Here is a 14,680-nt window from a genome sequence, read left to right on the forward strand (position 1 = left end):
TATTTCTAATGAAAATGTCTTCCAACTTGAAATAATGGCAAGAGCATAAGAAGTTCATTACAACATCAAGCTTCTATCTCTTAGAACACAACATAAAGGGGTATTCCTGTCTCCACGATCCTATCCCTGTATGTAGTAGATGTAGTAATAATAATAATAATAATAATAACATTAGCAAATACCTCCAGTTAGAAATGTAGTATAGTTTTTCTGATAAGCCATGCCACTTACCCCATGTGCAGGGCATTAAAGGACCTTAGGTTACGTACACTGATATAGTAGTGACAGTTGACTTGTTGCTAGTGGTCATAACCATGGATACCTAAGGTCCTGCAATGCCTGCAAGAGACATAGCAAATCAGAAAAGCTATACTACATTTCTAATAGGAGGTATTTGCTAATATTATTATTACAACTAATACTTATTGGAAGAGGATCTTGGAGATTGGAATATTCCTTTAAAGAATTAACGTTACTTAAAAAAAAGCTATTAACCTGTAGATATGGGGTTAATCTACAGTATTCTGAACCTGTCCGGCGCCCTCACTGAGAGCCATGCTGCCGGAAAGAAATAGCCTTTATTCCTCCAGACAGTGTTTGGGTTTCAGTCACAGGGATGGTGCCGGCGCGGTTTAAGTCACCGCTCTATGACTTACTGCTGTCTTTAATGCTGAGCTGCTTTCAATTCCCATATCTGCAGGGTAATAGCATTTTTTCACATGACATGTTCCTTTTAAAGAAAAATTTTGTCTTCTACATGGATAACTCCTTTTTAAAATCTTTATTCGCTGTAACTCATTGAACGGTGCTGGGTCTCCCAGTGATTACTTGGCATTGTTATGCCATGTAAACACTGCAGCCAACCAGTGACTGCGTCGTCTGTATGGTTGACAAAGGGAGGGAGCTCCTTTTTTAATGCCATGAACACCCACTCATTGTGATTGTTGGGTGTCCATGGGTGCTATGGAAACCAGAGGAAAACCAATGGCCTCCAGGTCTGCCAGCTACTGTGGCTGGTTAGGCCCTGCCATAAACTGTGCTTAAGAAGCCATGTGTCACTTTAAAATTGACAGATCTGATGCACCGCAGGTTAGAAGGAACAGTTCACATCCCATGATATGACTAGATCAAAAAGTAAAAGAAAAAACACAATGGCGATGGTAAAAATATTAAAAAAAATGAAGCATGAAAAAGTCATGAGAAAATACATGTATATACTGTTTATTGTAAAAACAAAACTAAATAAAACACCTACACATAATTGGTATCACCACAGTCAAAATTACTCAGAATATAAAACCATCCAACTATTTAACTGTTAAAAAATAAACATGACAAAAATTGTAGTTTTTTTCATCATATTTCCACTCAAAAATTGGTATAAAAACATTAAAAAGTCATATATATAAACATAATGTCAACTCGGAACCACAAAAAACAAGGTGTTAAACATTTTTGTAAATAATTGTGTGTAAAAGTAGTAAAAAACAAAGAGACTTGTACATACGTGTGCATATATATGCAGTACATATATATATATACTGTATATATATAACTTTTTTACTATTTGTACAGTATATATATACACTCACTGGCCACTTTATTAGGTACACCTGTCCAACTGTGTGTTAAGACTTAATTTCTAATCAGCCAATCACATGGCGGCAACTCAGTGCATTTAGGCATGTAGACATGGTCAAGACAATCTCCTGCAGTTCAAACCGAGCATCAGTATGGGGAAGAAAGGTGATTTGAGTGCCTTTGAACGTGGCATGATTGTTGGTGCCAGAAGGGCTGGTCTGAGAATTTCAGAAACTGCTGATCTACTGGGATTTTCACGCACAACCATCTCTAGGGTTTACAGAGAATGGTCCGAAAAAGAAAAAAAATCCAGTGAGCGGCAGTTCTGTGGCCGGAAATGCCATGTTGATGCCAGAGGTCAGAGGAGAATGGGCAGACTGGTTCGAGCTGATAGAAAGGCAACAGTGACTCAAATTGCCACCCGTTACAACCAAGGTAGGCAGAAGAGCATCTCTGAACGCACAGTGCTTCGAACTTTGAGGCAGATGGGCTACAGCAGCAGAAGACCACACTGGGTACCACTCCTCTCAGCTAAGAACAGGAAACTGAGGCTACAATTTGCACAAGCTCATCGAAATTGGACAGTAGAAGATTGGAAAAACGTTGCCTGGTCTGATGAGTCTCGATTTCTGCTGCGACATTGGGATGGTAGGGTCAGAATTTGGCGAAAACAACATGAAAGCATGGATCCATCCTGCCTTGTATCAACGGTTCAGGCTGGTGGTGGTGGTGTCATGGTGTGGGGAATTTTTTCTGGGCACTCTTTGGGCCCCTTGGTACCAATTGAGCATCGTTGCAACGCCACAGCCTACCTGAGTATTGTTGCTGACCATGTCCATCCCTTTATGACCACAATGTACCCAACATCTGATGGCTACTTTCAGCAGGATAATGCGCCATGTCATAAAGCTCGAATCATCTCAGATTGGTTTCTTGAACATGACAATGAGTTTACTGTACTCAAATGGCCTCCTCAGTCACCAGATCTCAATCCAATAGAGCATCTTTGGGATGTGGTGGAACGGGAGATTCGCATCAGGGATGTGCAGCCGACAAATCTGCGCCAACTGTGTGATGCCATCATGTCAATATGGTCCAAAATCTCTGAGGAATGCTTCCAGCACCTTGTTGAATCTCTGCCACGAAGAATTGAGGCAGTTCTGAAGGCAAAAGGGGGTCCAACCCCTTACTAGCATGGTGTACCTAATAAAGTGGCCAGTGAGTGTATATATATATATATATATACACTGCTCAAATAAATTAAGGGAACGCAAACAGCCTGTTGCAAATGGAATAGTGTTCCCTTTATTTTTTTGAGCAGTATATATATATATATATTTTTTTTTTTTTTTTTTTTTCACTTTTTGTTTCATTGCAGCAATTTGGTAAATTCAAAAAAGTTCATTTTTTTCTCATTAATGTACACTCTGCACCCAATCTTGACTAAAAAAAAACAGAAATGTAGAAATTTTTGCAAAATTATTAAAAAAGAAAAACTGAAATATCACATGGTCATAAGTATTCAGACCCTTTGCTCAGACACTAATATTAAAGTCACTTGCTGTCCATTTCCTTGTGATCCTCCTTGTGATGGTTTTATTCCTTCATTGGGGTACAGCTGTGTTTAATTAAACTGATAGGACTTGATTTGTAAAGCCACACACCTATCTATATAAGACCTCACAGCTCACAGTGCATGTCAGACCAAATAGGAATCATGAGGTCAAAGGAAATGGCCAAGGAGCTCAGAGACAGAATTGTGGCAAGGCACAGATCTGTCCAAGGTTACAAAAGAATTTCTGCTGTACTCAAGGTTCCTTTATCATATTTTTTGGACTATAAGATGCATATTTTTCCTCCAGAAATTGGCAGGAAAATGGAGGGTTGCTCTAGCTGTGGGTGGAGGGGTGACGGGAGCTTCAGGTGCAGACAAGAGGCAAGAGCCAGCTGCTGCAGCTAACACCTGTGCCACAGTTAAAGAAAATTAATATTCACTGCTCTCCATGCCCATAGTCCCTCACACCTCTTTGTACTGAAGTTGGTGCCGAAAGATGGGTGGCACTATGGGTCTGTGTAGCAGTTAATATTCATCTTCTTTAATAGCGGGCACTCTGCACAGGTTCCTACAGCTGCTGGACGATCACGTGTGCTCGCTTTCAAAGAGAAGGAATATTCACTGCTCACCATGCCCATGAGAGTGGAAAGCAGTGAATATTTATTCTCTTTACGTGATCACCCAGTCGCTGCAGGAAGCCGGTGGCTGTGGATAACAGTGTGCCTGCTATTAAAGTGCTCTCCACTCCTATAGTCCCTGGCATGGGGAGCAGTGAGAATTCCAGGAGTTGACATTAGCATGTAATGCGATGCACTGCTTACAAGCTGAAATCAGCTGCTAGCATCAGAACAGGACGCTGCAAGGCAGCGGAAGAAAGGTAAGTTGAATGGTTTATGTTTCTATGTGTGCAGCGTGATGGGGGCCATGTATATCAGGATGGGGATGAGGGGGCCATGTATACCAGGATGAAGATGAGGGGACCATGTATACCAGGATGGAGATGAGGGAGTCATGTATGCCAGGATGGGGATGAGGTGACCTTGTATACCAGGATGGGGATGAGGGGGCCATGTATACCAGGAAGTGGATGAGGGGGGCATGTTTACCAGGATAGTTTCTGTATGGCTACCTCTACTCTATGATAGCCAGAACTCATCCTCTAGAACTTACCAAAATAAGGATGAAAACCATAATTACGAAAAAATTGTGCAGTTTCAGTAGACTGGTATTCTGACTGTAAAAGGCAAACTCTGCAAAAGTTAAGAATGAGAACCAGTACTCCTGCTGATCTGCAACAAAATATCTTAGAATTTTCTCCAACGAATGATTTTCCCTCTCAGTCTAACTGTTGGTTTCAGGATAGTAAGCAGAGGAAAACGATAGGTCAAGCCTCAATTTCTTATAAAATGCTCTCCAGAAGACAAACTACACCCCCCTATCAGATACAATTTTCAAAGGAGTGCCATGAAATATCACCATTCACCACATGATAGATAAATAACCTGGAAAACGTCTCTGCATTATGTAACCCCGATAACGGAAAAAAGTGAGCTTGCTTACTGAATCAGCCAGCCACTAGCCAAATAACGGTTTTCCCACTAGATTAAGGCAAGTCAGTAATGACAAATTAGTCCACGTTCTTTCTGGAATAGGCAATGTAGCCAAATCCCCAGCTGGTTATGAAAAACTTTAGAGCATGCGCAAACTTCACAAGTGGATACAAAAACTTTTGTGTAGTTGAACAAGAATGGTTACCAAAAGAGTCCACGTATAGCTTTCTGCATAGACATTGATCCTGGGTTGACCACTCAAGATGGAGTCATAAAACTCTTGCAACAAACATAATATTAGATACACGGGTACAAGATATTTAGATCCAGAAGTAGCGGAAGGAGCCAATGACTGGACATCGAAAATCACAACCTCCAATTCAAGGACACCATAGAGATTATAAAACCCTAAAGAAGAATGGAGGAAGTATATTCTGGAGGGGAAACTGATTCAAGGCTGTGTGACAAAGCGTCAGCCCTAACATTGTTAGACCCCGGCCTGAGCGTGATGGAAAAATTGAATCTAGAAAGAAATAGAGACTACCTGGCCTGTCTAGGGGTTAAACGTTCAGCAGATTCAATTTAAGCTAAATTTTTATGATCAGTCACTTGATGAATTGCTCCCTCCAAAAATGCCTCCATTCTTCAAAAGGTAACTTGACAGCAAGCAGCTCACAATTTCCAACATCATAATTTCTCTTAGCAGACAAAAATTTTCTAGAAAAAAATGCACATGGCTATAAGATAGTCAGGATTTTGGGACCTTGAGACAAAACAGCCCCCATCCCAACCTCTGAGACATCCTCCTCAATGATACACAGTTTATGAAGATTGAGTTGACTGGAAATGGAGCAGACATGAAGCACTCTTTTAGTTTATTAAATGCTCCAATTGCATCTGACGACCAAACCTTAAGATCTGCCCTCTTATGTGTGAGATCAGTAAGAGGTTTAAAGATTTGGGAAAAACCCCAAATAAATTTTCTATAGTAATTGATGAATCCTAAAAAATGCTGTAGTGCTTTAAGGTCGCAAGGTTGAACCCAATCAATTATAGCCTGCATCTTCCCAGGATCCATATTAAATCATTCAGCAGATACAAAGAACCCCAGAAATTGTATTTCTTAAACACAAAAAGTACTCTAATTTGGCAAACAAAGAATTTTCCTTGAGTCTTTTTAAAACATAATGAACATACTCATAGTGTGAACTCAGATCAGACAAAAATATGTAAATGTCATCAAGGTATACCACAGTAAACCTTCCAATAATATCCAAAAAAGTCATTCATAAAGTTCTGAAAGACAAGTGCATTGGTTAAGCTAAAAGGTATGACCAGATTCTCAAGAAGACCTTTAGACGTAAAAAAATGCTGTCTTCCACTCATCACCCTCCCAAACACATTTCAGAGTTTAAGCCCCTCTAAGATTACGTTTATAAAATAATTTAGCCCCAGTAAGCTGAATAGGTTGGGGATGAGTGGAACTGGGTATTTTTAACCATAATTTTTTTTAGTTCAAAGAAATCAAGGCTAGGGCAGAGCCACCCATTTTTCTTTTTCACAAAGAAGAAACAGCAGCTACAAGCGATGAGGAATGACGGATATGACCTTTCCGTAACTTTAATTTACACATTCATTAATAGTGGTCTATTCAGGTTATTCAGATCCTGACTAGTGATAAGTGAACCTGTGAATGGGGGGCCCGAACATCCGATGTTTGCCACCCTGTCATCTGCATGAGATCTTTACAGCCATCAGAGCTACGGTTCCTATGCTGTCAGATGACAGCATGAGCCAGCAGCTTTGACAGGCAGTAAAAAGATTACTGCCGGTCATAGGCGTCAGCTCATGAGAAAGTACTACTCCTATCAGCCTACGCCTGCTGTCTCTGATAACATCGAGAGCAGGCGCCGCTGATGGGAGAAATTGATAGAAACAAAGTGCTGGATCTTAGTTCCATTGAACATCTGTGGAGAGTTCTTAAAATTGCTGTTGGGAGAAGGAACCCTTCAAATATGAGAGACCTGGATCAATTTGCAAAATGAGAATGGTCCAAAATTCCAGTTGAAGGGTGTAAGGAGCTTGATGGTTATAGGAAGCGATTTATTACAGTTATTTATTCCAACCAAAATTAAGTTGAGTGTGCCAACAATTTTATCTGGCCCATTTTTGTGGTTTTGTCTGAAATTATGTTCAATTTGCCATTTTTCTCATTTTTTGTGTTATTCCAGTACAGACAAAGGAAATAAACATGTGTATAGCAAAACATGTGTAACTGCAATAATTTTCTTGGAGAAATATTTCATTTTCTGGAGCAATTTCAAGGGTGCCAAAACTTTTGGACGTGATTTTTTTTTTACTTTACTTCCTGTGATATATCTTTTGATAGGAGTCTCAAATAGGATGTCACAGGCTTGGGAGGAGCTCATTTCTCTGCAGAATCCATTACCCCTTCTGAAACAGGGTGTCATTAGGGGGTTGGGCTGGGGTCACATACCACAGCTATTGACAGAGCCATCACCTGATCACTGTCAGGGGAATACTGCGACATAGTGGGGTCAAACAATCTTGGTGATTTATTACACTAACTCCTGCACTGATTAGAACCGCTTCACCGTTCTATTAAACAGTGCAGGTTTCCTTGCTGTCATGGCAAGGGTTAATTAGCTCAGTTGATCTCCTGGAGCTCTCTATTCTGAATTGTTGCTGCTGTTAGGTGTTGGCCACTCCCCTCTGGTATATATGCTCATCACTGGCACTTGGGAGTTGATTTACTTCCTTTTTTGGTGGTGAAGGAGAGAGTTGAGTGTTTGGAGTTGGTAATTGGAGAGTTTTTCTGAGGATTGTTGCTTGGAGTTGGTTTGTGTGTTTATCCTTATCCTCTCACATTTAGTTTCCCCTTCCTATACCTCCTTTGTTTCCCACTCTGTTATTTTGTGAGTGTATTTGTTTGATTGTAGTTTTCTTATATCACTGACTGTTTACCCTGTCTGTCTGCGTAGTGTATTTCTATACACTTCAGGTCCCGTTACATTTGGCGATGCACCAGCTATCCCGACAACGATACGACCCAGTCAGAATCGCTGGTGCATCGCTAAATGGTCGCCAGTGAACCGCCAAACAGGCAGATCTCACCAGTGACGCAGCGATGCTCGGCGGTCGTTACTTACCTGTCAGATGGCAGTGATGATGATGTTTTCCGCCTGCGTCCATGTGTCGCTCGTCAGCGCCAGTGGGACTCCAGTGACAAGAAAACGGCCCAGGACGTTCTCGCGCCATCAGTGATAACCAGCTGGGGGGGTCGGTCGGAGGTAAGTGTCACATGTAGCGAGATCGCTAGCAATATCGCTGTTGTGTCACAAAATCGGTGATGCTTTAGCGATATCACTAGCGATATCACGATGTGTAAAAGGCCGTTTCAGCCCCTTACCTCCCCAGATAGGGGAGACATCAGATAAGGGTTAAGCTAGGAGTATAGATAGGTATGAGAACTCTGGGTCTCAACCTTCAGAAATAATGTGGGGACAGAGATAGACTAAGGCGCTCCTATTTCAAGTGATTTGGTAGGTGCCCACAATCCCTTGACACTCCGTGACAATGACATCATGGTTCAGTAGAGGTAATCAAGAATTGACCACATCTTCAGTCGCCACAGCTCCTGGCCAGGTGGTTAGCATAAGTTATTTGTGATAAATGAGTATACAGACAAGACAGCAGAGGCTTACTGCTTTCTGAGGCAAGACATTTCCCTCCCTGAGGTAACACATTTCCCTGCCACTGAGCTCATGATAAGTCAAATCAAAAATCAAGTCAGTGACATAGGAGCTCCAGCAGTTGCTGAGCTTATTTGTCACTGACTTGTTTTATGTTGAGTTGCTGGAATATGTTTGGTGCAACAACTCCATTCCTGTCTATGAGTGTTCAGTTGCTAGATTTGTATGCTGTTTAAAAAAGTTTTAAAAACAACCTCACAGAGGATCACACAGAGATAGCATGTGACTGTATTTCCTGTTTTCCTGTGTCTGTGTATGAGAGAAGCAGCCTGCTGTAGATGCTGCACAGATAGAGACACACAAATGATCTATTCCTGATCTATTAAGCTTATCATATATTGTTGCTGTTTGTTCCTGAATAAAGAAGCTCTATTGTCACACGCTTGGAGAGTATCCTGAATAATCTGCTGCCAACAGGTTATGGGCCCAACAGGTTATTCGCTGCCAACAGAAGCCCAGAGCAAAAGCAGCACAGAGCAACAGAGAATATGTCCACTAGCAGTAATCCTGTCAAGTTCTCAGTGCCCAGCCTCACAAACCAGAACTATCAGTCCTGGAAATTCAAGGTGAATATGCTGCTCATATGAGAAGGAAATATACTCAGGAACAAGTGCCTCATCCATTATCAGATGATTGACTATAGAAGGATCAAAAAGCAAGATCTCCCTCAGTGTATATGATAATCAGATTGTGCATATATGCAAGTGCGCAACTGCAAAGGAGATGTGGGATGAGTTACAGAAAGTGCATGAAAGATCATATCTCATCAATAAGCTTTATCTCATGATAAAGCTGTATCAGTCTAAGCTAAGTGATGGACAGAATATGCAGGACTATATAAGAAACACCCTAGAGATTGTGGAGAGTGTCAGGGGTGTTGGAGAAGAAATTAAAGATTTTCAGGTTGCTGCACTTCTATTAAGTGGTCTTCCAGAAAAATTATGACACACTTGTGACTGCACTAGATGCACTGCCAGATGATGAGCTGACACTAGAGGATGTTAAAGGCAAACTTGTGGATGAATTCAAGAGAAAAACGTAGCATGTAAGCAGCAGTAAAGAATCCAGAGCAGAAACAGCATTAAAGACACAGAATTTCCCTAAATATAAGAGAAATCTAAGAGAAACTCATGAATGTTTTGTCCGTAAAAAGTCTGTCCACCTTAAAGCAGACTGCAGAATTTGGAAAGCAAGAATGAGTCAATTTAAAAAGCAGAAGTGGTTTGTGTGAGCCACCTCACTATATAAGACTGCCATTTTATGGATTTTGTATGCTTGACAAAGACCTGCAAAGGTTAAAAAGTTGCATTTTGGCAGAATAAAGTTTTTGAAAACTTCTAATCACCTGGAAGGGACGCTGTTCTTCTTTTCTATTAAAAAGCAGAACAGTCATCAAAGGGTTAAAACAGCTGTAAATGAAGATTCTGCATGTGTTGAAGCTGCATTTAATGCCAGGACAGGCCCATTTGCAGAGCATATATGGTTAATAGATTGTGGTGCAAGCAGCCATATGACAAATAACAAGGATTTCTTCACTGACCTTAATGAAAGTCAGAAAAGGTCATCTTAGCTAATGATCACTATATGACTTCAGAAGGAGTAGGAGATAGCTACCTCCACTGTCCAGTTTCCTCAGCACAAAGCAGAAAGATCCCAATAAAGGTTGTTCTCTACACTGTGTTCCAAATTATTATACAAAAAATATTTCCTCATATTTTCTCTAAATTACCTATATGAATTGCAGTTATTGTTATTTTCCAGTCATCTACTATTCTATTATAATTGCAATGTTTTTGAACAAACTGCCTATGAAAACAGTATATTTTTAAAAATAAGAAACACTCAAAATGCATGTTCCAAATTATTATGCACAGCAGAGTTTTCACCTTTTTATTTTTATTTTCAACAAAAAAAAGGTCAATTGTGAAATTATAAGCATTATCAGCTTATTACAAAATGAAATCAAACAGTTTTCAAGTCAAAACTTTATTCTAGGTGATGTTACATTTGCACATAGGACCCCTTGTTCGAAAGAAGCTTCTGAACTCTCTCGTCCATTGAATTTGTCAGTTTTTGGATGGTTTGTGCTTCAATTGTTTTGCATGTGGACAGAATACCCTCCCAGAGCTGTTGCTTAGATGTGAACTGCCTCCCGCCATCATAGACACTCCTTTTGATGATGCTCCAGAGGTTCTCAATGGGGTTGAGGTCAGGGGAAGATGGTGGCCACACCATAAGTTTGTCCTCTTTTATGCCCATAGCAGCCAGAGATGCAGATATGTTATTTGCAGCATGAGACGGTGCATTATCATGCATGAAAATGATCTTGCTGCGGAAAGCACAGTTTTCCTCTTGAACCATGGCAGGAAGTGCTGTTTTAGAAACTCCACATAGATTATGGAGTTCATCTTTACCCCTTCAGGGATCCTAAAGGGGCCGACAATCTCTCTCCCCATGATTCCAGCTCAAAACATTACTCCACCTCCTCCTTGTTGGTGCCTTAGCCGTGTTTTCATGGGGTGTCTTTCAATCAGCCATCCTCCACTCCATCCATCTGGACCATCGAGCGTTGCACGGCACTCATCGGTGAACAAAACAGTTTGGAAGTCAGTCTTCATGTATTGTTTGGCCCACTGGAGCCGTTTCTGCTTGTGTGCAGTGGATAGAGGTGATCGACAGGATGGCTTACGCACAGCTGCAAACCTCTGAAGGACCCTGCATCATGTTGTTCGGGGGACGTTGGAGGCACCAGCAGCTTCAAAAACTTGTCTGCTGCTTTGACAAGGCATTTTTGCAGCTGCTCTTTTAACCTGCCGCAAATGCCTGTTGGAAAGAGTCCTCAATTTTTCCTTATCAGCACGCACACGTGTGTGCTGGGAAACAGCTACATACTTCTTGATTGTGCGATGATCACGATGAAGTGTCTTGGCAATGTTGATTGTAGTCATGCCTTGACCTAAATACTCCACAATTTGTTGCTTCTCAGCAGCCGATACATCCTTTTTCTTTCCCATTTTGGCAAAAAATGTAGGCTGCTTAATAATGTGGAACAGCCTTCTTAAGTAGTCTTGCCTTTATTTGGACACACCTGCCAAACTAATTTGCACAGGTATCTGCAATTGCTTTCAGTGACATAAAGAGCCCTGACACACATCACCAACAATGAGTTTAAATGACAAACAAAAAAATTCTAACTTTATCACTGCTAAACTCTTTTTGCATAATAATTTGGAACACAGTGTATGTTCACAGCATTGAAATCAATCTTCTGTGAGTAAAGAAGCTAACGCAAAAGGGAATGTAGTTACTTTTAAAGATAACAGATGCATCATCTTAAAGAAGGGTACACTCTTGCAGAAGGAAAAATCCAAGATAAACTTTATCAGCTAAAATGCAAAGGAAGAGTGTACAGTGCTAGACAATATCTGCATAAGAACTGTATCCATGTATGGCACAGACATCTTGGGCCCAGAGACCCAGAAGCAGTAAGGAAGCTAGCTCAACTTGCAAAGGGTATTGAAATCAACCAGTATTGTCAAATAATGAAGTGCACTAGCTGTCTTAAAGGGAAAATGTCCAGAAAATCCTTTCCTAAAATAAGCACCACTAGATCTGCACAGCCTCTGGATCTGATACATACAGATGTATGTGGTCCAATAAGTGTTCAAACTCCTAGCAAGAAGAGATATTTTCTCACATTTATTGATTACTACTCCAGATATACAGTCACCTACCTGCTTCACAGTAAGGTTGAAGTTCCACAGAAACTTGAAGAATATATTGCTGTAGTGTTTACCAAATTTGGAAGAATGCAAAAAGCCCTGTGTGCAGATAATGGAACCGAATATACAAGTGGTAAGGTGCAAACCATTTTGAAAAATGTTCCAGACTACCAGTCCATGCAACCCAGAACAAAATGGCATTGCAGAGAGAAAGAACTGTACTCTCTGTGAAAGTGGAAGAAGTTTGTTGTTTGATGTGAATCTACCTACTGTACTGTTAGGAACGGCAGAACGCACTAAATAAAAATAAATAATAAAGTGCGTTCACCGCTCGGGGTCCTCCGTGCAGTAGATATTACACCGCTGCTAGGTAATGACAGACAAGCAATATGGCAGTGTAATGCACATGGGTTAGACTTCACCCGAGGTGCGCAAAGCGGGCTCTGTTCACACACAGAGGTGCCGCAACATAAACATACAAAAACACTGAGCCTGTTAGTATCACAGGCCTCAGGTAAATGCACACACGGTATCTGGTCACAGGAGCAGGACCTAAGACAGAGGAGCTGCGTCCATCTAGACCTACCGTGTGTGCGGCGTCGCTACTGCGAGCACCAAGAAGGGCTGCAACTGCAGCTTGGCCTAGGACACTGCCGCAGGACGACACAGCTACAAAGCAGACGCAATGTCGGACGCTAGCGCAGAGGTGCGGTGTGCACAGTGGCCTAAGGCTTGCCACTGACTGGCGCTGACTGCTGAACTAATTCCCTATCCACATGCGTAATATCAGAGGGAAGGGGTTTCTTAATAAGTCAGTCACCAGAATCATACATCTGTCACCATTCACACATAGCAAGTATAGTCTATACTAGCGCATTGCCGAATGGTCATGCGCGCTTTTTATAGCTGTGCGGGACCTTTCAGATCTCCGAGAAGGACCAATGAGATCTGGAGCAGGACCTGGGCACATGACTCCCGATCTCCAATGGGAGATCGTCTCATGAGCATGCCCAGTATAAGCACAGAGGAACTTAGTTTCTGGAGCCGTCTGCTGCAAAGTAATCTTCTCTGCAGTAGATAGACAGCAGGAGACCGCAGGATGTGAGGCTCTGGATTCCTGCAGAGCAGACGCAGAAACCTGACGCCTAACATTACCCCCCCTCCTAGGGCCCCCTCCCCTCTGAGCCTTCCAATCCACCACCTTGTGCCTATCAGAGGTGACACGGAAAACCGGGACACGTGGAAGGTATCAGAGGTGGCAAGATCGCTAGGTTTAAGAAGGGACACGTGGGAGACAACGGGAGCTGAAAAACCTCCCGGAGTATAAGTTGAAGTGGAACGTTGTGGTGTGTCGGCGGACTTCTCCACTCTCTGTTTAAGGAGGCTAACCCGAGCCCATGAGGCGCATGCCTGGATATATTTTTTAATGTCCCGAGCCCTGTGCGGCCACCAATAAGACCCTGCCAGGAGTTTTGTGGTCTGCATGTAGCCACGGTGACTAACCGCACTGGACGCGTGTGCCCACATGAGAACCTTCGGCCGAAGGTGAGGGGGGACAAAGGTCTTGCCCGGCGGCGCAGAGTTTGGTCATTGCGGGGCCCCATTATCCTGGGGAACAGCGTGTTGACAATGGTAATCGCAAATGGAGTTTTGTGCCGGATGCGCCTTGAGAACGGCGCGAGACACCTCCATGGGCTCTGGGAGTGGAGTCTCTGGCTCGGATGGTTCCAGAGGCTCAAAAAAGTTGGGAGCCGAGGTAACCTTCCCTTTGGATTGAGCACGCTCCAGGCCGCGCTCCAAAAAACGAAGATCAATGCGGGTGGAAATGGCAATCAGCTCTTCCATACTTGCAGGAACCTCTCTGGTAGAGAAAGCATCCTTAACATGCTCCGCCAAACCTCTCCAAAACACAGGGATGAGGGCTTTGTCAGACCACTCCAGCTCGGAAGCCAGTGTCCGAAAATGAACGGCATACTGACTAACCGAGAGGGATCCCTGAGTCAAAACAAGTAGCTGAAGAGAGGTGTCGTGCGTGACCCGTGGTCCCAGGAAGACCTGCTTAATAGCTATTAAAAACTGAGCAGCGGTCCGTACCTCTGGGTCACCACGCTCCCATAGTGGCGTAGCCCACTCCAACACCTTGCCCGACAGAAGGGAAACAATAAACCCCACCTTGGCCCATTCCATAGGGAATCACGCAGCCAGTAACTCCAGCTGGATAGAGCACTGGCTGACGAAAACCCTTCTTGAGGCGCCATCGGCAGAAAATTTATCATGCAACGGGATGCGGGAAACTGTCGCCCCGTTGGGAGGACGTGGACATATGTGAAACCGTGTCTGCGATTGCCTGTACAGTAGCTTCAGTGGATTTCGCAGCTGAGATAGCACTCTCAAGAGTAGCCAACCGGCCCTCCAGCTGCCGAATATACTGTAAGAGTTGCTGCTGTTCTGCCATCACTAGCCAGACCCTGGCGCTAGTGTAATGTTAGGAACAGCGCA

General features: G+C 42.7%; 1 protein-coding gene across 3 annotated transcripts in view; it reads left to right on the forward strand.

The window, feature by feature from the left end:
* The window catches only part of TBL1X (transducin beta like 1 X-linked), a 489,223-nt gene that overhangs the window by 383,370 nt on the left and 91,173 nt on the right, over nt 1-14,680 (forward strand). The gene's annotated exons all lie outside the window — the stretch shown is intronic.

This window comes from Dendrobates tinctorius, unplaced genomic scaffold (assembly GCF_039654945.1).
Source record: "Dendrobates tinctorius isolate UK_male_01 unplaced genomic scaffold, ASM3965494v1 ptg000016l, whole genome shotgun sequence".
Taxonomy (NCBI): domain Eukaryota; kingdom Metazoa; phylum Chordata; class Amphibia; order Anura; family Dendrobatidae; genus Dendrobates; species Dendrobates tinctorius.